Source organism: Pinus tabuliformis, chromosome 6 (genome assembly GCF_031772625.1).
Source record: "Pinus tabuliformis cultivar Carrire ecotype Pingquan chromosome 6, CPIR1, whole genome shotgun sequence".
Lineage (NCBI taxonomy): Eukaryota > Viridiplantae > Streptophyta > Pinopsida > Pinales > Pinaceae > Pinus > Pinus tabuliformis.
The window spans coordinates 2,747,650-2,771,635 of NC_142292.1; the positions used below are offsets into that span (position 1 = coordinate 2,747,650).

Sequence of the window (23,986 nt, forward strand, 5' to 3'; positions counted from 1 at the left end):
TAAAACCAGTGCGTGAAATCACAATTATTAAAACAGACAAAAATTTATAAAGCCGATGCATAAACTAGAATAGAAAAAGATCCACAATGTTCCAGAGTCAACACAGTATTTTAGAACCAACTTATCTTTATTAATATTTTTGATTCAGTACAATACACTTCCTGCCCTGTCGACACAGTGCAGGGGTTCACACACATAGCTGCGGACTCTATTAGGCCTTCGCGCACACAGCTGGGGAGCCTCTATCCAACCACTACACCCTCGACCCAGACGTACAGACTCAGAGCACAATTACTCGCAACAACCATGACACATCAGATCTAGCCAAAAAAATTGCCTTCTACCCTTAGAGCGCTACTCTATTTATACATTCCCATGGTCTGCAAACCATGGGCAGGCCGAATTACTTCCTATTATTCTATATTATTTTTGGGTAGAAAACCCTTTGAATCGATCTATTACATTTTGCGCTCCATGCATTTCGGAGATTAACAATATTATTACCCTAACTTATAGGTTTTAAGCTCGAAAACCGTTACGCGGGGCCTCCGCTACCCAATACCATCCCCGTAGTTGGGTCGAGAGCTCGCATTTTTGTCTGCATCCTATATGCTGGGGTCTGATCCATCATTAACTCGTAGCTACGATGAGTGCGCTCGTCGTGGCCTACCGACCTATAGAAATTACAAAATAGTTGTTGGGGTGCGGTGTATAATTCTCCAACAAATGACAATTATCTGTCGTGTGCTTTCCTCCTATCTAATGATCAGGGGAGTTGCATTGGGAATTGTGCTACTATGATATACCCATGCCCCCCGGTCGAGGTGGGGTTACATGTGATCTGAAAATGGAATGTACTTGTTTAAGGGTGCAAGGTATCCATTTCCCATAATTTCAAATGTGAGCTATACACTCCAAGTGACCTCTGAAAATGTGAAAACTTCTTATTTCTTATACAGAGATAGACTGTAGGGGCATTCACCGGACATGTCACCTCTAAAGAGAGGATGAGTTCTAGAGGCTACCTGGCCCTCTACAGGATCTGCCTAAAGAAATAACGAAGTAAACACTTAGAAGTCTTTGACATACACATACTTGAAGTTTGATGTCTTGCGGAATAAGACAAATAACTTTCTGTAGCTGAATAGGTGATTATGTGTGTATGCAAGTTATGTATATTTGTTGTTTAACACTTTATATCAGTTTTTTTTAGCATATCATCTTCAGCAAATAAAGACATGAAAATTATGAAGCAGTTCACCCCTTCTGGGCTACATCTGCTAGACCAAGCCTCTCAAACTAGGCTTGTCCTCTTGTATTAAAAATGCTACAAAGGCTAATATAAGAATATGAGTGTCTCTAAAGACATATCTAAATGTAAATACAGAATCCGAAGATAGGAATTAGCTAAACATGCTCTTTCCCAAACACTAAACAGTGAAATTGTACCTTCTACAGTACTTTCCCCAATTGGCCCTTTAATCTTGAATGGAGAATTTGGAGGTGAAGATGACCTCAATTGGTTCTGAAACCTCTACCTTTAGACTCATAAAGTTGAAAATAGCAGATATAGGCTTTTGAATCACCAAAAATGGATGAACATAGCCCCCAAACAACTCAAGCACAGAAATGGCCCTGGTGGCCCTGAAAGCTTCCCTGAAGCTAAACAGTGAGAAAAATGCCTCAACAGGAAAAACAAGCTGTAGAAATGGATTTATAATGCTGAAAACCTTCAAGAATGACCTTCGTTCCACGTTCAATGGCTGCACAATTCCCAATGCAGCTCCCAAACTGATTTGGCCCTGGTGGCTCCTGGAACTTCCACGAAGAAAAATCACCTGCAAACAACCTCAGATGGTTGTGAAACCTATGCCAATGGCTTCAGAAGGTCGAAGATACCCAAAATCAAAAACAAATTTGTCCAAAAAGGACTTTCCTAGCCAAAGTTATGGCTCATTAAAGTTTCTCTAGTCTTCCCTAGAAAAACTCCAGATAAAATTGGCTAACTGCCAGATAACCCCGACAAATAGGCAATTCCGCCATTTTTGGAGTGCTCCGCCAAAAACTCCGCCATCTCAACTGCCACCTAACTGTCGTGTTACCCGCGCATGTGAACGGGATCTTCGGAATCGGCGGTCTGCGTTGGATTATGTGCCAAACTTTAATGGCACGGTTGGTAAACTGGTTGTGGTTTCCATGTTTAACGTGAATGTGACCACGTAATACCATAAAGCGGTGACCGTTGAAGCTTTAACGCTGGCGGTTTGCATTGGAGTTCGTGCCGACGGTTAAGGGTTTAGACCCACGGTTTTGGGCGCGTAGTCATATGTATGGGGGCTGGCCGTTAGGGGCTGGCCCCCTTAGGGCCCCGCCCAATGGAACCTTAAAACTCAAATGAATTTTGTTCTGCTTCCATAACAAGAGCTACATATGTAGCGCGTTGGTAAGGTGGAGTAGTCGGCCATGTGAGGTTGCAGGTTCAAACCACAATTCGACCAAAATTTTTAACATGCGCCCATTAATGCTGATGTCACCTTGGGCCACGTGGTGCCCTCTGGGCCTACCACGTGGCAGCTTGCCATTCGCTGCACGAAAAAGAATATTCTCTAGAATATTCTGGGAATATCCTATTTTAATTTTTTTTTGAAAAAATTCAAAATTTCAATGTTATTGGGCAATTTTTCTTTTTGGCATAACTTCCTCATACGGAGACCGTTTTTTGAACCATTTGCAGTGCTTGAATCAGGAAGACGAGCTCTATCTGGTCATTTAGATTCAAACCAATTCTGAGCACTTTCATTTTTGACCATTTTACGACACTTGGTCCTGAGCTCCTGATCACACCTCCCAAATGAGAAGGCTTTTGGTCCCCAAAAGCTTACTGAATCTCTGAACTAAACTGTACAGCACTTGAGGAACATAAATATCCTCTTCCGGTCAGCCAAAAGAGCATATTGATGCCAAAATGTCCTGCCTTATCAACTGTCACGATGCCCATCCATGGCACCTCCACTCCAGAACAAGAGCTGCCTCCCAAATGAGAAGGCTTTTACCGGCTATAGCATGCTAAATGTACTGCAAATTCTCATTCCAAACTCTTGGGATACTTGCTGCAAAAACTTCTTAAAAGAAGTAGAGAACCATGTTGAAATTTGAGCCCTCTTTGCATGCATGCTTTTCCAGCTCATGGGATTGTGCACAACTTTGCACCAAATTCTTTCCCTGCACCAAATGACACCAAATGTATCTTGTGCAACAAGACAATCATCAACAACAATTTGTCCTAAAATATGCTGAACAATGGACTCAACCATCAACATAACAAGTGTGTACACAACCAACACAAGTCGACAAAACATGTGCACCACAATCGACACAAGTCTATAATCAATGTGTGACACAATCAACAATGTAAAAGTGTGCTCACAAGCGACACTAGCCGTCTGTCAACAAGATACATTTACCACCCAATTAGGGCTGCATTCCCAAATAAACCGACTCGCCGACAACGCCTCGTGATGCGGCAGGGTCCCAGGCCGGCGGGGCTGTCACCCTCTCAGGCACCCCCTTCCAAGGGACTTGGCCCAAGTCCACCACTGAGGATGCTTCTACAGACTACAATTCAAGCAGCGCCGCCGTTCGATTTTCATGTTGGGCTCTTCCCGGTTCGCTTGCCGCTACTAGGGGAATCCTTGTAAGTTTCTTTTCCTCTGCTTAATTATATGCTTAAACTTAGCGGGTGTTCTCGCCTGAGCTGAGGTCGCAACCCCGTCGGCCTTGGACCCTGCCGCATCACGAGGCATTGTTGGCGAGTCGGGTTGTTTGGGAATGCAGCCCTAATTGGGTGGAAAATTCCGTCCAAGGCCTGATGCGGTTATGAGTACGACCGGGCATGAACGGTACTCGGTCCTCCAGATTTTCAAGGGCCGCCGAGGGTGCACCGGACACCGCAAGATGTGCGGTGCTCTTCCAGCTGTTGGACACTATCTCTGGGTGAACCAATTCCAGGGTGGGCAAGCTGTTAAAAAGAAAAGATAACTCTTCCCGGGGCCCTCGACAACGTCTCCGGATTTCCTAACGTTGCCACCCGCCGCCATGTCCCGGTTCGGGAATATTAACCCGATTCCCTTTCAATGCTCGTGCAAATTGTTCGTCTGACTTGGGTATAGGGGTGAAAGACTAATCGAACCATCTAGTAGTTGGTTTCCTCTGAAGTTTCCCTCAGGATAGCTGGAGCTCACGCACGAGTTTTATTGGGTAAAGAAAATGATTAGAGGCATCGGGGGCGTAACGCCCTCGACCTATTCTCAAACTTTAAATAGGTAAGAGGGTGCGGCTGCTCCATTGAGCCGTGCCGTGGAATTGAGAGCTCCAGGTGGGCCATTTTTGGTAAGCAGAACTGGCGATGCGGGATGAACCAAAATTCGAGTTACAGTGCCGAATTTTGTGCTAACCTAGATACCACAAAGGGTGTTGGTTGATTAAGACAGCAGGATGGTGGTCATGGAAGTCGAAATCCGCTAAGGAGTGTGTAACAACTCACCTGCCGAATCAACTAGCCCCGAAAATGGATGGCGCTGAAGCGCGCAACCTATACTCGACCGTCGGAGCAATTGCCTGGCTCCGATGAGTAGGAGGATGCGGGGGTCGTTGAGAAACCTCGGGCGTGAGCTTGGGTGGATCGGCCCCCGGTGCAGATCTTGGTGGTAGTAGCAAATATTCAAATGAGAACTTTGAAGACTGAAGTGGGGAAAGGTTCCATGTGAACAACACTTGGACATGGGTTAGTCGATCCTAAGAGATACATGCATAGGTGTTTGTAAATGTATCTTGTTGTTGGTCGACTAGTTTCGCTTGTGAGCACACTTTTACATTGTCGATTGTGTCACATGTTTCATTGACTTGTGTTGATTGTGCCACTTATATTGTCGACTTGCGTCGATTGTGGTGCACATGTTTTGTCGACTTGTGTCGGTTGTGTATACACTTGTTATGTTGATGGTTGAGTCCATTGTTTAGCATATTTTAGGACAAATTGTTGTTGATGATTGTCTTGTTGCACAAGATACCTTTGGTGTCATTTGGTGCAGGGAAAGAATTTGGTGCAAAGCTGTGCACAATTCTATGAGCTGGAAAAGCATGCAAGCAAAGAGGGCTCGAATTTCCACATGGTCGGTGGAAGATTTTAGCTCATATATCAGCAAGTTTCATTGTTGGTTCCTGCATTTTCAGATTAGATGATATCAGAGCACTAGGTTTGCTTGACTGACATCACTAGCTTGATTGTGTAGCTTGAAAGGTGTCTTAAGCAGTGTTGAAGATTGACTGCTTTATTATTCTGCAAACTACTTGTTGTTTGAGTTTGCTGAAGCTCTTTTGTTCATTATTATAATGACAACTTCCATAAGTGAGTTCTCAAAATCATCCTCCTTCACAAGATTTTTTGATGAAGGCTTGAAGAAAGAATTTTTCATCATGATGAATATGGTGAGAGAAATGTATGAGGATGAAAGAAAGAGCTCTAGACTTCAAGAGCATTTGAATTCCATGAGGGAAGAGAAGCAGTTGCTTTCTGACCAATTGCAGGAAATGGAAGGCCAACTTCATATTGCAAACATGAATCTGGAAAGGATGCATGAGTTGGAGACACAACTCCTTGTTGCCAAAGAAGCCTTATCCAAGTATTAACTTGAAGAAGAGGTAAACAATTCTAGTTTGTCTTCAAATTCTTATAATAATGTTTATGTTGGTTCTTTTGAGAAACATACCAGAGGCATAGGGTCCAAGTTGATGTCCAAAATGGGATATGAAGGAAAAGGATTGGGAAAACATGCACATGGTATAGTTGAGCCAATAATGGTTGAGGTAAGGCCTAAGAATTTGGCTCTTGGCTATGGACAATCTTATGAAGAAAGTTCCAAAGCAGCCATGAAGGAAGAAGGTGTGAATCAGCATGCACTTGAACAAGGGAGTGGTGAAAGCTCTAAAACCATTGAAGGGATTGATAGTGTTCCAAAGGGAGCTTCTTCTTCTTTCGATTCACCTCCTTATGAAGGTAATGAAGGTGAAAGAGAAAGGTATAAATCTGATTTCCATCACACTTCCTTTGATCATGTAAAGCATGGTAAATTTCCACATAAGCATTGGAAAAGAATTGCATGTTCTTTTTGTGGTTTGGTTAACCATAATGTTTCTAGATGTTGGAAAATAATGGCAACATACAGGAAAATTTTGAAGGAAAGGAGGAAAGAAGCCAAAGTTCCATTGAGCAATGCAAATCATGCTATCAAGAAGATGAACATGTGTTGCACTTATTTCCATAAGCATGGACATACTACTGAAATGTGTTGGACTCTGAATCCAACAATGCTTCCACAAAATTTGAAGAAATTTGAGAAAGAGTATGGCAAGAAAGGGAAGGAAGTTTCCATCATTGATATGTGTCAGGATGATACACATGTTGATATCGATGTGCAGTTAAAGGAAGTGCCTTTGAAATGGATTGGTAAGAAATTGTTAGAATTCTTATCCAATTAAAGTTTCATGTCATTTGATTGAATGCATTTCTTTGTTAAGGGAATGCAAGTTGCAGGATGGAAAAGCTAAGTATGAGATTCACTCTATCGCAACGAAAGTTATATTCATTTCAGCTTTGAAAGTACATGTACATGTGATCGAGGATATTGTACTTATGATTGTAATTAAGAGAAAGTTGAAGGATAAACTGCATGCATGAGAATGATATGCATGAGCACAGGGATCATGATGATTTCCTTGTATTTTAAACATGTATGTGTGATTAACTTGAAGGGTTGATTACTTTGTTTTTAACCATGCATGTAATGTAATATTGACTTGGAAAAAGTTAAATTGTAGGAATTTACAGGGTAAGTTCCTCAAACAGAACAACAAAGGACACCGCTCACAAACATATCATAGATCAATACACCAGTACTTTTGACGTGGTTAAAACCCTCAAAGAGGGAAACAGTCCACGACCTGAGCCAATGCGGCCAATTCAAGCAATTTATTAATAAAAGAATGAAAATTTACATAAGCTTCTCTCATGAACGGTTAACCTATAAATGACCCTCCATGCTCTTTAAATAGAGATCATGGACCAATCGGGTGTTAAGCCATGGATCAAGTGTCAGTAATACCGAGGAGAGAATGAACCGTCGGATCACTACATATCGTGACCATCGGATTGTAAGTTACAAAATGTACATAGTAAAGAAACACACTTTACCTAACTCTATACTAGACCATGTTATACTTAACTATTTCCTATGTGTTGGAATATCCTAACATCCCCCCTTAAGAACAACTTGGGATAGGATTGAAGGATTTACAAATATGACACAATAGGAGAAGGAAGGAGGCACTAGAGCCTATCCCCCCTTAGTGACAACTTCCTGAACTCCAACCATAAATCGAAGTTTAGTGAACTTCGCCTCTGTGAGAACCTTTGTAAAGATGTCTGCAACTTGATCATCTGTTGAACAATATTGCACTTCAAGAACATGGTCGTGAATGAGCTTTCTGATGAAGTGCATGTGTAGTTCAATGTGTTTGCTGCGTTAATGTTGGATTAGATCTTTGCATAGTTGAATGGCACTTTGATTATCACACCAAAGTGTAGTCGGATGTTGCTACTGAAAGCCAAACTCTGACAGGATCTGACGAAGCCACAAGGCTTCCTTACTAGCTTCTACGACACCACGATACTCTGCTTCTACTGAAGAAAGAGAAATGGCACCTTGTTTCTTGCAAGCCCATGTAACAGGTCCTGAACCAAGAGTGAGCACATAACCTGTAGTAGACTTCCGATCATCAGGGTCACCAGCCCAATCGGAATCAGTGAAACCAACCAATAGAGGAGATGCTTCGGCACTGTAATGAATCCTAAACTAAATTGTACCTCGAACATAACGAAGTATTCTTTTAGCTACTTTCAAATGACTTTCACATGGGTTTTGCATAAACCGAGCAAAAAGGCCAACAACAAAGGAAAGGTCAGGACAAGTATGGTTAGATACAAAAGTTTTCCTACAAGTTGACGATATACGGTAGCATCAACTTCAGGAGAAGTACAAGTGACTGAAAGTTTGACTCCAGATTGAAAGGGAGAAGGGGCTAGCTTACAGTCTTCCATTTGAAAATGGTGTAGAATATCACAGGCATACTTGGACTGGGAAAGGGAAATACCTTCCTTTGATTGCAAGACTTGAAGACCAAGAAAATAATGTAAGTGTCCTAAGTTTGTCATTTCAAACTTCCTTTTAAGGCTAGACTTCACATGGTTTATAAGGTTGGGATCACTACCAGTCAGGATAAGATCATCAACATAAAGAATAAGAATGATAAGAGACTTGCCCACTTTCTTGGTGTAGACAGTATTGTGAGAATGACAACTAGAAAACCCATTTTCTAAAAGAAAGTTATCCATTTTGGCATAACAAGATTGAGGAGCTTCCTTGAGACCTAAAGGGATTTCTTAAGCCGACATACAAGGCTGGAGTCTGTTTGTATAAAGCCAATAGGTTGTTCCATATAGATTTCTTCATGCAAGTCCCCATGCAAGAAGGCAAATTTAACATCCATCTGATGGACTTCCCATTTAAGAGAGGCAGCAAGGGAAGAACAAGGCGGATAGAGTTCATTTTGGCAACAGGGGAGAAGGTTTCAATGTAGTCAATGCCTTCAACTTGTGAAAAACCCTTAGCAACAAGACGAGCTTTATGTTTATCAACTTTCCCATCTGGTCCATACTTGGTCCTATAAACCCATTTGCATCTAACAAGTTTTCGTCCCTTTGGTAGAGGAATAATATCTCATGTATCATTTGCCAATAATGAATGATATTCTTCATTCATAGCGGCTTCCCAATCTGGATGGCCTGAAGCTTCTGCAAAGGTGTCAGGATCATAATTCACTGAAGCTTGAGCCAGTAAAGAAGAGGCTCTATCAAACTGAGAACGTGTATGTCGCTGATCTATAGGATCACCGACAAGATCACCTGCTACATCCCAAGTAGAACGGACCCATTTTGGAAGCTGAGGAGCTAAAGGAGGATCTTGAGAAGGTGTGGGAGGATTTTCATCCTCGCTTTCATCATCTGAAGAAGAAATATTTTCAAAAGTAGAAGAGGTAGGGAGAGGTGGCACATCCGCCAAACTAGGCTCGTAGGCCGATATATTTTCAGCAAACTTTACATATCTTCTAATGATAACATTTTTTGACTTAAGTGGAATAAGTCTATATCCTTTGACATCTTCAAAATATCCAACAAAAATACATTTTTCACTCTTAGGTTCTAAAGCTTTATGTTTCTCATCTGGAATATGGGCCCATGCTTCACTTCCAAAAACATGAAAGTGACTTACATCTAGTTTGATTGAGCTCCATGCTTCTTCTGGAGTAATATTCTTTAAAACCTTAGTAGGAGTGTGATTTATTATGTAATTTGCACAGTTAATTGCTTCTGCCCAATAATTAAGACTAAATCTTTTAGATTGAAGCATATAATTAGCCATTTCCTTTAAGGTGTGTTTCTTCCTTTCAGCTACACCATTTTGTTGTGGAGTATATGGAATAGTATGTTGCATTTGGATTCCATTCTCAGTGCAAAATTTGATGAGTTTGTTGTTAACATATTCTCTGCCATTATCAGATCTTAGCTTAAGAATTTGATGTCCAGATTGTTTTTCAACAAAGGCCTTAAAGGCCAAGAACATGTTAAATACTTCACTCTTGAGTTTTAAGAAGTATACCCAAGTGCGTCTGGAGAAATCATCAATGAAAGTTAAGAAATACTTGTAGCCAGAGAATGAAACAACTGGAAGTGGACCACATAAATCACTATGCACGAGCTGTAAAGGGGCTGAGGCATGCCAAGAGGCACGCTTTTCAAAACTGTCTCGATGATGTTTTTCGAGTACACATCCGGAACAAACACCATCTCTGCAAGATACCATTGGAAGACCTGCCACCATATTTTCTTTACATAGATTCTGAAGAGAGCGATAGTTTAAGTGACCAAATCGCTCATGCCAAAGTTTGCTCACTTCATCATTATGAGCAAAAAATACCGAGGGAAGATTTGATGACCCAAAGTCGTGAAACTTATACAACCTTGTAGAGTCATCAGCAATGCCAGTAGCTAAAATCTGTCTAGGATCTCTTAGGTCCTTAATTACAACATCGTGAGGTGAAAATTCAATGATTTTACCTTCACCTGAATGAGTTATCTGATATATAGATAGAAGGTTGCAGGATAAGGTTGGAACACATAATACATCATTAAACTGACCATTGTCTAGATGAACAGTTCCAGTCCCTACAACACTAAGAGATCTATCATCACCAACATATATATTTTTGGTGTTACAATCATTTAAAGAAGAAAACATGGCTTTGTTTTTGGCCATGTGATAAGAAGCTCCAGAACCAATGAGCCACTCATGAGAATGAGAAGAGGAAGATACATTTAGTGCATAGCCAAACCGAGATGCTTGACAGCCACATGCAGAAAGTGCCATTCCTGAAGATGAAGTTGAAGTTGAAGAGTGCTCCACATGGATGTTATGCTTCTTCATTGCTACTTCCAAGATTTCCATCTTCTTAAAGCATTTAGATTCTAAGTGGCCATCTCGATTACAAAAGTTGCAATGTCTATCAGTCTTCTTCCCTTTGTTTTTATTTGTCTTTTCATTTTGTTGAAATGATTTTTCATTTTGAGGCTGAGATTGCTTAGGACCCTTGTTTGGTTTAGGACCATTCCTTTTAGGATACAACTTCTTAAGATTCTTTGGATTTGGTTGCTGCTGGGTGGCTAACGCTTTCTTAGAAGAGTTTCCAAGATTAAGAAGACCAAGGTGTAAGATTTTCTCTTGTTCTCTTATTAAACAATCACAAAAAGAATCAAAGGAACGGGACTTGTAGTCTTGTCCTTGAGAAATGAAGGCTTCTCTTGTAGAATGGAAGGTGGAAACAAACATAGAGTAGGCTGGTCCCAACTTAGTAAGAATAGAATAGATAAGGTTACTATCTTCTTTCTTAACCTTAACACCTTCCAAGAGAAGTCTAAGGGTCTTGAACTTGGACAAAAAATCTTCAATGCAAGAAAAATTATTGGGGTCCAATGTAAGAAACTCATTTTCAAGTTGATGGGCTCTAAGTTCATTTTTTATTCCAAAAACTTTAGTAATCTATTTCAATGCTTCATCAGGAGTATCAAGTTCTGCAATATGGAATCTAAGATCTGGAGAATAGACATCCCTATCAACCCACATGCTTGATCTTGCCTATTTTCCCATTTAGCTGCCTTATCTTCATCTTTTGGTTTGGTTTCTTGGCCTGTGGCTATTCTGTAGAGACCTTTAATTGTAAGTAAATCCACAATGTAGGACCACCATTGGAAGTAGTCGGTGCTGTCAAGAATAACTTGGCATGGACTTTCCATTTTAACAGAAACTAAAGCTATAGATGCTGAAAATAAGTGTTTCAATGGAAAAATCTTGAAAAATTAGGCTGTTTCAAAAAAAACGGTTCTGAAAACGGCTTCCGGATGAAGAAGTTATGGCCTTTTGAAGAAAATTTGATGAAGTCATCGACGAAGTGCAGGAATGTGCGGAAATGAAAAATCCGCCCCCAAAAAAAGGAGCTCTACTCTCATAAATTAGCTTTGGACCAAGTGAGCTATACAAAAAGTTTGAGAGAGAGAGGGGGGGGGGGGGGGGGGGGGGTCGGGGGTTGAAGCTTTGAGTTGTGTGCTTGCTTTGAGAAAGCTCTTTTTCCCTACAAAACAAAAAACACAAAACCCAACACGGACATACAAAAAAAATGAACCTTGTGGCTCGAAGTTAGCTTTAGCCGGAAACTAAATATTTTCCTCAATGTTTCTAATTTTCCGAGATCACACTAAGGCACAACGAAAAAGAGCATACGCATGAGAAAAATCCTTCCTTTCTGTTTCTGATTTGCCCAAATCGCGCAGAGTTGCGGGGCAAAGAGCATACGCGGAAATGAAAGGTATAGATCCGGCAATAAAAAAGGCTAAATAAACCAAAACCAAAATAAACAGAGAGAAAATAATTGTAAACTGCAAATAAACACTCTATACCTCCAGATCTTAAAAATGACGCAGCTAGGGCTACCGGAAACCTTTTCGCGTGAAACGAAAGAGGTTCCTCACTGGAAGAGATGCTCCCAAAACAATAGAGCAGTCCTCTCGGCCTGAAAGCAGTCAGAAATAGTAGATCTAGGAAACGGTAGTCAGATGCAGTTCTACCGGCTTCAGATTTGGATCACCAACGGCCGCGGATCACCAACGGACGCGGCCCTCAAATAGCTCTGATACCATGTAGGAATTTACAGGGAAAGTTCCTTAGACAGAACACCAAAGGACACCGCTCACAAACAAATCACAGATCAATACACCAGTAGTTTTGACGTGGTTAAAACCCTCAAAGAGGGAAACAGTCCACGGCCTGAGCCAACACGGCCACTTCAGGTAATTTATTAATAAAAGAATGAAAATTTACATAAGCTTCTCTCATGAACGGTTAACCTACAAATGACCCTCCATGCTCTTTCAATAGAGATCATGGACCAATCAGGTGTTAAGCCACGGATCAAGTGTTGATAATACCGAGGAGAGAATGAATCGTCGGATCACTACATATCATGACCGTCGGATTGTAAGTTACAAAATGTACATAGTAAAGAAACACACTTTACCTAACTCTATACTAGACCAAGTTATACTTAACTATTTCCTATGTGTCGGAATATCCTAACATAATTTGATCTCCAAGATTGTAAAGAGGAGAAATGACGAAGTGTTTCATCTTTGCAAAAGCCTTCTCATTTGGGAGGCAGCTCTTCTTCTGGAGCGAAGGTGCCATGGATGGGCATCGTGACAGATGATAAGGTAGGACATTTTGGCATCAGTATGCTATTTTGGCTGACCGGAAGAGGATATTTCTGTTCCTCAAGTGCTGTACAGTTCAGTTCAGAGATTGAGTAAGCTTTTGGGGACCAAAAGCCTTCTCATTTGGGAGGTGTGATCAGGAGCTCAGGACCAAGTGTCATAAAATGGTCAAAAATGAAAGTGCTCAGAACTAGTTTGAACCTGAACAGATCGATAGAGCTCGTCCTCCTGATTCTGGCACTATGAATGGTTCGAAAAACGGTCTCCGTATGAGGAAGTTATGCCAAAAAGAAAAATTGCCCAATAACATTGAAATTTTGAATTTTTTCAAAAAAAATTAAAATAGAATATTCCATAAAATATTCTTTGGAATATTCCATTTTGAACAACGAATGGAAGGCTGGCACGTGGCAGGCCTGGAGGAATTTATGTGGCCTGGGTGACGTCAGTAAAGGTATGTTGGGCGCATACTAAAATTTGTTTGGTGGCGGAGAGGTTTGAACTGCGACCTCGTTCATATTAACCCAATGTCTTACCAGCACACCGCGAAGTCAGATCTTGTAAGTGATGGAGGAGAAAGATTTGATAAAGTTTAAACTGGATTTTTGCAGGCTTGAAGGGGGCCAGCCCCTAAGGCCCAGCCCCCCATACATGTGACCTCCGCCATTGAACCATGGGCTCTAAGCCCTTAACCGCCGGCATGAACTCCAATGCAAACCACCAGCTCGAGATTTCCGGTCACATGCAGGATTTACTGGCCGTTAATTGACAGTCAAGTTGGCGGATTTTTGGCAGAGCGCTCGAAAAATGGCGGAATTGCCTATTTGTCGGGGTTATCTGGCAGTTAGCCAGTTTTATCTAGAGTTTTTCTATGGCAAACTGGAGAAACTTTAATGAGCCATAACTTTGGTTAGGAAAGTCCTTTTTGGATGAATTGTTTTTTGATTTTGGGTATCTTCGACCTTCTGAAGCCATTGGCACAGGTTTCATAGCCATCTGAGGTCGTTTTCAGGTGATTTTGCTTCGTGGAAGTTCCAGGAGCCACCAGGGCCAAATCAGTTTGGGAGTTGCATTGGGAATTGTAGCATTTTTAATACAAGGGGACTAGCCTAGTTTGAGAGGCTTGGTCCAGCAGATGTAGCCCAGGAGGGGTGAATTGCTTCATCATTTTGATGTCTTTATTTGCTAAAGATGATATGCTAAACAAAACTTATATAAAGTGTTAAACAACAAATATACATAACTTGCATACACACATAATCACCTATTCAGCTGTAGAAAGTTATTTGTCTTATTCTGCAAGACATCAAACTTCAAGTATGTGTATGTCAAAGACTTCTAAGTGTTTACTTCGTTATTTCTTTAGGCAGAGCCTCTAGAGGGCCAGGTAGCCTATGGAACCCATCCTCTCTTTAGAGGTGACATGTCCAGTGAATGCCCCTACAGTCTATCTCTGTATAAGAAATAAGAAGTTTTCACATTTTTAGAGGTCACTTGGAGTGTATAGCTCACATTTGAAATTATGGGAAATGGATACCTTGCACCCTTAAACAAGTACATTCCATTTTCAGATCAGATGGTATCAGAGCACCAGGTTTGCTTGACTGACATCACTAGCTTGATTGTGTAGCTTGAAAGGTGTCTTAAGCAGTGTTGAAGATTGACTGCTTTATTATTCTGCAAACTACTTGTTGTTTGAGTTTGTTGAAGCTCTTTTGTTCATTTTTATAATGACAACTTCCACAAGTGAGTTATCAAAATCGTCCTCCTTCACAAGATTTTTTGATGAAGGCTTGAAGCAAGAATTTTTCATCATGACGAATATGGTGAGAGAAATGTATGAGGATGAAAGAAAGAGCTCTAGACTTCAAGAGCAATTGAATTCCATGAGGGAAGAGAAGCAGTTGCTTTCTGACCAATTGCAAGAGATGGAAAGCCAACTTCATATTGCAAACATGAAGCTGGAAAGGATGCATGAGTTGGAGACACAACTCCTTGTTGCCAAAGAAGCCTTAGCCAAGTATCAGCTTGAAGAAGAGGTAAACAATTCTAGTTTGTCTTCAAATTCTTATAAGAATGTTTATGTTGGTTCTTTTGAGAAACATACCAGAGGCATAGGGTCCAAGTTGATGTCCAAAATGGGATATGAAGGAAAAGGTTTGGGCAAACATGCACAGGGTATAGTTGAGCCAATAATGGTTGAGGTAAGGCCTAAGAATTTGGGTCTTGGCTATGGACAATCTTATGGAGAAAGTTCCACAGCAGCCATGAAGGCAATTGAAACAGTTCCTAGAAGGAGTTTCATTTCAAGTTCTCTATCTGAAGGTTGTAAAGGTTGTATCCTTGAGGAATGCAATAGTTTGAAACATGCTTTGCAGGAAGAAGGTGTGCATAAGCATGCACTTGAACAAGAAAGTGGTGAAAACTCTAAAACCATTGAAGGGATTGATGGTGTTCCAAAAGGAGCTTCTTCTTCATTTGATTCACCTCCTCATGAAGGTAATGGAGGTGAAAGATAAAGGTATAAATCTGATTTCAATCATATTTCCTTTGATCATGTAAAGCATGGTAAATTTCCACATAAGCATAGGAAAAGAATTGCATGTTCTTTTTGTGGTTTGGTTAACCATAGTGTTTCTAGATGTTGGAAAAGAATGGCAACATACAGGAAACTTTTGAAGGAAAGGAGGCAAGAAGCCAAAGTTCCATTGAACAATGCAAATCATGCTGTCAAGAAGATGAGCATGTGTTGCACTTATTGCCATAAGCAAGGACATACTGTTGAAAGGTGTTGGACTCTGAATCCAGCAATGCTTCCACGAAAGATGAAGAAATTGGAGAAAGAGTATGGCAAGAATGGGAAGGAAGTTTCCATCATTGATATGTGTCAGGATGATACACATGTTGATATCGATGTGCAATTAAAGGAAGTGCCTTTGAAATGGATTGGTAAGAAATGGTTAGAATTCTTATCCAATTAAAGTTGCATGTCTTTTGATTGAATGCATTTCTTTGTTAAGGGAATGCAAGTTGCAGGATGGAAAAGCTGAGTATGAGACTCACTCTATCGCAGCAAAAGTTATATTCATTTCAGCTTTGAAAGTACATGTACATGTGATCGGGGATATTGTACTTATGATTGTACTTAAGAGAAAGTTGAAGGATAAATTGCATGCATGAGAATGATATGCATGAGCACAGTGATCATGATGATTTCCTTGTATTTTAAACATGTATGTGTGATTAACTTGAAGGGTTGATTACTTTGTTTTTAACCATGCATGTAATGTAATATTGACTTGGAAAAAGTTAATTTGATCTCCAAGATTGTAAAGAGGAGAAATGACGAAGTGTTTCATCTTTGTAAAAGCCTTCTCATTTGGGAGGCAGGTCTTCTTCTAGAGCTGAGGTACCATGGATGGGCATCGTGACAGTTGATAAGGCAGGACATTTTGGCATCAGTATGCTCTTTTGGCTGACCGGAAGAGGATATTTCTATTCCTCAAGTGCTGTAAAGTTCAGTTCAAAGATTCAGTAAGCTTTTGGGGACCAAAAGCCTTCTCATTTGGGAGGTGTGATCAGGCGCTCAGGACCAAGTGTCGTAAAATGGTCAAAAATGAAAGTTCTCAGAACTGGTTTGAACCTAAATGACTAGATAAAGCTCATCCTCCTCATTCTGGCACTGTAAACGGTTCGAAAAACGGTCTACGTATGAGGAAGTTATGCCAAAAAGAAAAATTGCCCAATAACATTGAAATTTTGAATTTTTTCAAAAAAAATTAAAATAGAATATTCCATAAAATATTCTTTGGAATATTCTGTTTTGAACAATGAATGGAAGGCTGCCACGTAGCAGGCCCAGAGGCAGCCAAGTGGCCTGGGTGACTTCAGCAAAGGTATGTTGGGCGCATACTAAAATTTGTTTGGTGGCGGAGAGGTTTGAACTGCGGCCTCGTTCATATTAACCCAACGTCTTACCACCACGCTGCGAAGGCAGATCTTGTAAGGGATGGTGGAGAAAGCTTTGATAAAGTTTAAACTGGATTTTGGCGGGCTTGAAGGGGCCCAGCCCCCCATACATATGACCTCCGCCATTGAACCATGGGCTCTAAGCTCTTAACCGCCGTCACGAACTCCAACGCAAACCACCAGCCCGAGATTTCCGGTCAGATGCGGGATTTACTTGCCGTTAATTGATATTAAAGTTGGCGGATTTTTGGTGGAGTGCTCCAAAAATGGCGGAATTTCCTATTTGTCGGGGTTATCTAGCAGTTAGCCAGTTTTATTTGGAGTTTTTCTAGGGCAGACTGGAGAAACTTTAATGAGCCATAACTTTGGCTAGGAAAGTCCTTTTTGGATGATTTTTTATTTTATTTTTGGGTCTCTTCGACCTTCTGAAGCCATTGGCACAGGTTTCACAGCCATCTAAGGTCATTTGCAGGTAATTTTTCTTCGTGGAAGTTCCAGGAGCCACTAGGGCCAAATCAGTTTGGGAGCTGCATTCGGAATTTTGCAGCCAGTGAATGTGGAACGAAGGTCATTCTTGAAGGTTTTCAGCATTCTGAATCCATTTCTACAGCTCGTTTTTCCTGTTGAGGCATTCTTCTCACTTTTTAGCTTCAGGGAAGCTTTTAGGGCCATTTCAGTGCTTGAGTTGTTTGGGGGCTATGTTCATCCATTTTTGGTGATTCAAAAGCCTATGTCTACTATTTTAGACATTCTGAGTCTAATGGCAGAGGTTTCAGAACCAATTGAGGTCATCTTCACCTCGAAATTCTCCATGCAAGTTTAAGGGGCCACCAGGGCCAATTGGGGAAAGTACTGTATAAGGTACAATTTCACTGTTTAGTTTTTGGGAAAGAGCATGTTTAGCTAATTCCTATCTTCTGATTCTATATTTACAGTCATATCTATCTTTCGAGACACTCATATTCTTGTATTAGCCTTTGTATCATTTTTAATACAATGGGACCAGCCTAGTTTGAGAGGCTTGGTCCAACAGATGTAGCCCAAGAGGGGTGAACTGCTTCATCATTTTGATGTCTTTATTTTCTGAAGATGATATGCTAAAAAAACTAATATAAAGTGTTAAACAGCAAATATACATAACTTGCATACACACATAATCACCTATTCAGCTACAGAAGTTATTTGTCTTATTCCGCAAGACATCAAACTTCAAGTATGTGTATGTCAAAGACTTCTAAGTGTTTACTTCGTTATTTCTTTAAGCAGAGCCTGTAGAGGGCCAGGTAGTCTCTGGAACTCATCCTCTCTTTAGAGGTGACATGTTCGGAGAATGCCCCTACAGTCTATCTCTGTATAAGAAATAAGAAGTTTTCACATTTTTAGAGGTCACTTGGAGTGTATAGCTCACATTTGAAATTATGGGAAATGGATACCTTGCACCCTTAAACAAGTACATTCCATTTTCAGATTATCTAACAAATCCCGCACCATAATGTGGGTGTCATACTTGGCCCTTCCTGTGCTTCTGGTCTCAATGGCATTGGACCCCTCCTCCCAAGTAGTTTGCAAACACTGGATAGTGGTCCTTGTCATGGCCCTGGCATTTGCATTTTACGCACCATACTTTCTTGCGCGCCTCTGGCCGTGGCACCCTATCCTACTTCAAGATCTGCATTTCTAGGTAGAGATTTTGTAGCTGTGCATGGATTTGTTGAACTCCCAACCTCGAATCTTGGATTGGTGTCTCATGCAACCTCATCACCATTTCCAACGCTTTGGCCTGGGTAGAAAGTTTCTTTTGCGACAGTGCCGTCCTTAGGTGTGGTGTTAGAGATGCCATAAACCATGCGCGATGTTGTGCATCCATGAGAATCATATTCCAATCTGATCCTTACTATGCTATTATATTAGTGCTTAACTTAGTTTGTGCAGGCCCAATATTCTTATTACTTATTCAACTTCTAGATTAGCGCGAGTACTCTAAAATAATATAAATGCATAAAGATAACCAGAACAAGAAATATAGATCTACAAATAGATGCACAATATTCTGAATCAATCTTATCTTTATTAATACTCAAGTTCAGTTACAAACCTGACTTCGCCTTGCGCACCCAGCTGCAGGGGTCCACACACTCAGCTGCGGACTCTACTAGGCCTCTGCGCACTCAACTGCAGAACCTCTACCTACCACTATAACCCAATACACTTCAGATTCAATTCTATCTTCTAGCCATGCCTTTGCATCTATCTATTACTTTTTAGAAAACTAAGACCTCCTTTCTACCTAGAGCCTCGCTCTATTTATAGAATCCCATGGTCCGTAGACCATGGGTGGGCTGACACACTTTACATTAAATTACATTATCTTAGGGCAGAAAAACCTAGACTCTCGCGCTCCACGCCCGCATTTCGCGGGGCCTTTACATTACACTTGACCAAAATTCAGACTTCAAGCCCCAAAAGTATGCTATGGGGGGATTCGCTGCCCAACAGAGCAACCAGTATTAAAATTTCTCGTCGCACTGTTTTACCTCCCATGATGCTTGATTTCTCCTACTCCTACAAACGATTAGTGTAGTGGATAAAACATAGCAACGAGTAGAGACGAGAGATGGAACAACAAGTAATTGTAACAGCTCTGTTAGGTGATGTTTTATAAAAATAAATACTATTAAATCAAGGAATGTTATAATTCCACGCTCTAAGATTATGGGATGTCATATTATCCTACAAAATCCAATAAAATGATGATACCGTATGCATGAGTGTACTGGAGTTCCCTGCCCCCTATCGAAATTAAAGGTCGCCTACGACTAAATGGACGAAAAGATGATGTTCTGGCAGCGAAGTACAGGGGTGATGGATTGGGCAGTAACGGTGGCAGAGTATGTATGTAAATGAAAGTATCCTTAAAAGGATATTGGAGTAATGAAGATAAGGCATGTAACGAGAATTATTAATGAGTGATAAGATGCCATGAGGTGATGCGATAAGTAAAAAGGACAACATGCGTAAGAGATTATACCTTACTACTGCTATTCCACTTGAAAATGATGTGATTGATTTAGAAAAACAATCAACTCATGCATCAAGGTTCAAGGTAAGGTAAGTTAGGGAAATAATCTCTCTGTAGAAAAATAGAAAAATAAGAAGAGGGCATTGTAATAATTATTGATGTAGGAAATAAAACTTCAATACCATAAGCAGAGTTGTTGCTGCTTGTAGGCGTCCATAGCCTCGACAGAGTTGATTTCTAACCCTTAGGAACTAGGATCCTCTATGTATAGTTGGGGAAGTGCATTATGATGTCCACAATAGAGATCAATTTGCTGGCATGGTGACCAGATGAATAGATTGCCATTCACTAGGAAGTAGCGAAAGTGGTCAGGTCGGCTCGTGATGAGACCTCCTGTTCCAAGGATTTTGTTTCTTAATGCATCCATTGGATCATATCCCTGGTGTGGTGGCCATAGTGGGAATTCCACTTGACCATATCCCTATGAACATGGTAGGTTGGCTCATGATGAGACCCCATATCCTCCATATGTAGATCAAAAATCATAAAACTGTTAGTGAAATATTTTGGTTTCTTTTTTTTTTTACACTCCCCATTTTATATATAGAGGGTGTCTTAGTACTCCTTAAGAGTAGGGATGGCAGAATAAGTTTAAACATATCAATAGAAAAAAGTATACCCATAATCTTATTGATAATAAGTAGAGAGAATTATACTAGAGGAAGTAGAACCAACATGGTGAAGATAATCAATCAACATCTTTTATAATAGAAATGAGGATAGCAAAGTGATATAGATAATTGTGTCCTTTCTCTTTTGATCATCACAAAGCAACCTTGTTAAAGATAATAATTTTAAGGATATTCGCCTACTTCAATAGACTCCATATCTTTTTTCCTCATATATGTTTTGTACTCTATGCCATAAAGAGGGAAAAAAATGAGCTGGGATGGGCTAGGAGTGATCATGCAAGGGGAAGAAAGGGTTGTTCTCAAAAATAGTCACAAAGTGCTATTCCTTTAAGGAAAAAGTAGTTGTTCCTTGGAGAAAACATAAAACACACTAGAAAAAGTGATGTTACCTTTAGGGAATAGCAGTCGTTCCCTGTAGGGAACAACAAGAACACACGGAAAGGGAACAACAATTATTCCCTGTAGGGAACAACAAATGAACACACTCAAAAAATTGATGTTCCCTATAGTGAATAGCAGTTGTTCCCTGTAGGGAACAACAAAATAAAACACAAGAGAAGTGTTATTCCCTGTAGGGAATAGCCAATGAAAACACAAGAAAAAGTTTTGTTCCCTTTAGGGAATAGCAGTTGCTCTTGTTACACAGCAATTTGTCACTAGCCTCATCTTCGTCCCCAAGCGACATCTCCGTTGTGTCAAACATCAAATTAACATGTCCATATCTTCCCACTCATGCAAGAAGATTAAACAAGTGCTCTCTAATACTAAAGATTTACCCTGTTTTCCTATGTTTCTGCATCGTCGCAAGAGAACCCTTTTAAGTCTATGACGATCCTCTATTCTGAATTGTATCATCACAACGTCGTCGTAGGTGTACATGTGTTTCCTGCGACATTTGAATTTTAGGGCTCGGTACAAGTCCTCAAGATATTTCTTGCAACGATTGGTCTGAATACATTGCTTCCTTGCGACGTTGTCACGAAGCCCTAGTATATGACTTGCGACGATCCAGATTTGGTGAATTAGTTCAAGCAGTTGGCCTTCTGGGTGCTTCTAGAACTAGTTGTTGGGTCAGATTGGTTCACCTTTCCTCCTCTGGGATGGTGTTTCCACCTTTTGAGAAACCTCCCTTGGAGATAAGCTCCCTCTCCCTCATTTTATGGAGGATCCTCATCTTATAAAAGCACTCCCCATTGCTATGATCAGCTAGTTCTTGGTTTCTGGATTGAAGCAGATTAGATAGCTTTGGTGTGAGTTTGAAAAGTTTTCTATGTGAAGTTGCTGATAGTTTTAGCAAGAGGTTGTGGAGTGCCTTAGCCTTGTATTAGAGCTTGTGAGTGAGAGAGAGATATCATCCATTTGGGAGACCCATTCTTGAGAGTGAATGCTTGAAGAAACATATCGGCTGGACCCTCCAAGAAGGCTTGCAACGTCAAGGCTTGGTTGTAAGTTTTTATTTTGATTTATTTTAATACAATCAATGATGCTTTCCTATATCTTGTGTACAATTTACTTGATAGCTTATGATTCCTTGACTTTATAAGTAAATAGATAATTGTTGTTCTTGATCATGTTCTGCTGTTCTCTTCTGTTGTTCCGGGCTGATTGCTCATTGAGGAGAAGGAAACGAAAGCTGGAGCGGCGCAACGAATTCTTCACCGAACAACAGTTTTGAGGTATGCCTCCAACGATGACTATTTAAGGAAATCGATTGTTGTTTTGTTTTGTTGTAACTATACCCACTCTAGGGCTAGAGGGGTTGCCTCTGTTCGCAGAGGGAACATTTCCTACTTCACAAGTTGGCAACTTCGCTGGGGATAGTCCTTTGTATGTTTTTTCTCTTGTTTGCTTTTGTTTGGTTTTGATATAGTGTCTCTTGATTTTGGGGTTAAACCATCAGTTTTCTAGGTTGCCTGGGTTAGTCTGGGAGTCCTTTTGACTATCTGGAAGATCAATCTGGTGTCATTTAGGTGATTTTACTTTGTCTTTTCCTTTAAGTAAGATCGTCGCTGGAGATAGCTTAACATTTGCGATGATGTCACCACTGTCCTCTTTAGTAAACCTGCACATCGCAGATAACCCGTCGTACAGTTGCAACGATTCGTGAAATCGGCCCGTCATAGAAGACATGTGTACACCTGCGATGACGTCACCCAATTGCTGTCTCAATGCTTGCGACGATTTGCTTGTCATCTCAAGTTGCTGGTTATCGACCCACAACGATTCCTGTACAAGTTGTTTTTACAACTTTACCTCTTGAATCCATCAGTCTTGTTTTGTCCCTTAATGTTTCTTGTCTCTCATTAGCTTGTTTTGACTGCTTTTGGTTAAGGTACTGTCTCTTTGGTTTCGTTTAGTGAGTCTTGTGTTTTTAGACCGTGTGACCTATCTCTTTAAAGGTTTCATTACGAAGTCGTTTGTTTGGGTTACCCGTCTTTTCAAGATTCATCCACGAAGACCTGATTGATTTGCGTGAGGCTGTTTTATTGCTTGTTGTCTTTCTGGTTGATTTTTAGTGTTGGTTGTTGAACCAGTTGCTCACATTGATTCGATTTCCACACAAGCAAGCATAGATCACAATTGTTTGGATCAGTCAGTTTTACACTTGCTTGTTTGTCATTTCAATTCCAAAAAATCAAAAAATTGCATTCATTTAGCATACGAAAGTTAAAGTACATCTGCATTATGAATTTTCATGATTCAGAAATTGGAAAGCAAACTTTAAATCTTTCATTAGTAGTATCGGTGCATTGTGAGATTAGTGTATTGATGCATTGGGTTTCTTCATGCTTGCATTTGCTTGTCTTTGTTTATGGTTGCTTAGAAGTGAACTCTTTACCTTTCTTTAAGTAGGCGTTCATCGAAACGATTTATGCTTTACTCATTTTAGTTGCATCCTAGGAACTTTTGAAATACATTCGATAGGGTCTAAAAACCGAAACTTTTTTCAAGATCAACTTTTAAAATTAACTGAATGAACTTAACAATGCATTGGAACTTAACGTGCATTATCTAGAGGTCTAGGCTAGAGTCTTGCTCCGGCATCGTTAAACCTAGTCACTACTGTTTTCACTTAAGGTTGAGTGATTCCTCCTTCTATGATCCAATAGCTGCTAGTATGGACTTGTGCTCCCCGTACTGTCAAGTATATATCGGGAGACCCCACTAGGTTATCATGCTACATCCATAGGAAGTTGTTTCTGCTGCCTTACGAACTGTAACGCACCGAACACAACATTCGGGAAAATTGACTTCCGTATGGAAAGTCCTTGGTCATTTCTCTTTCATTTGATCACCAAGGTGTATATGCAGTTTTACAGTTTGTCTGGAAAACCTTCTGTCTAGTTCTCCAGAGTAGTCACTTTCGTTCCT

General features: G+C 40.5%; 1 pseudogene; it reads left to right on the forward strand.

Annotated features, from left to right (window-relative positions):
* Positions 1–3,929: 3,929 nt before the first annotated feature.
* LOC149256910 (25S ribosomal RNA) lies at positions 3,930–4,704 on the forward strand (annotated as a pseudogene; the record flags this gene model as incomplete).
* Positions 4,705–23,986: the final 19,282 nt, after the last annotated feature.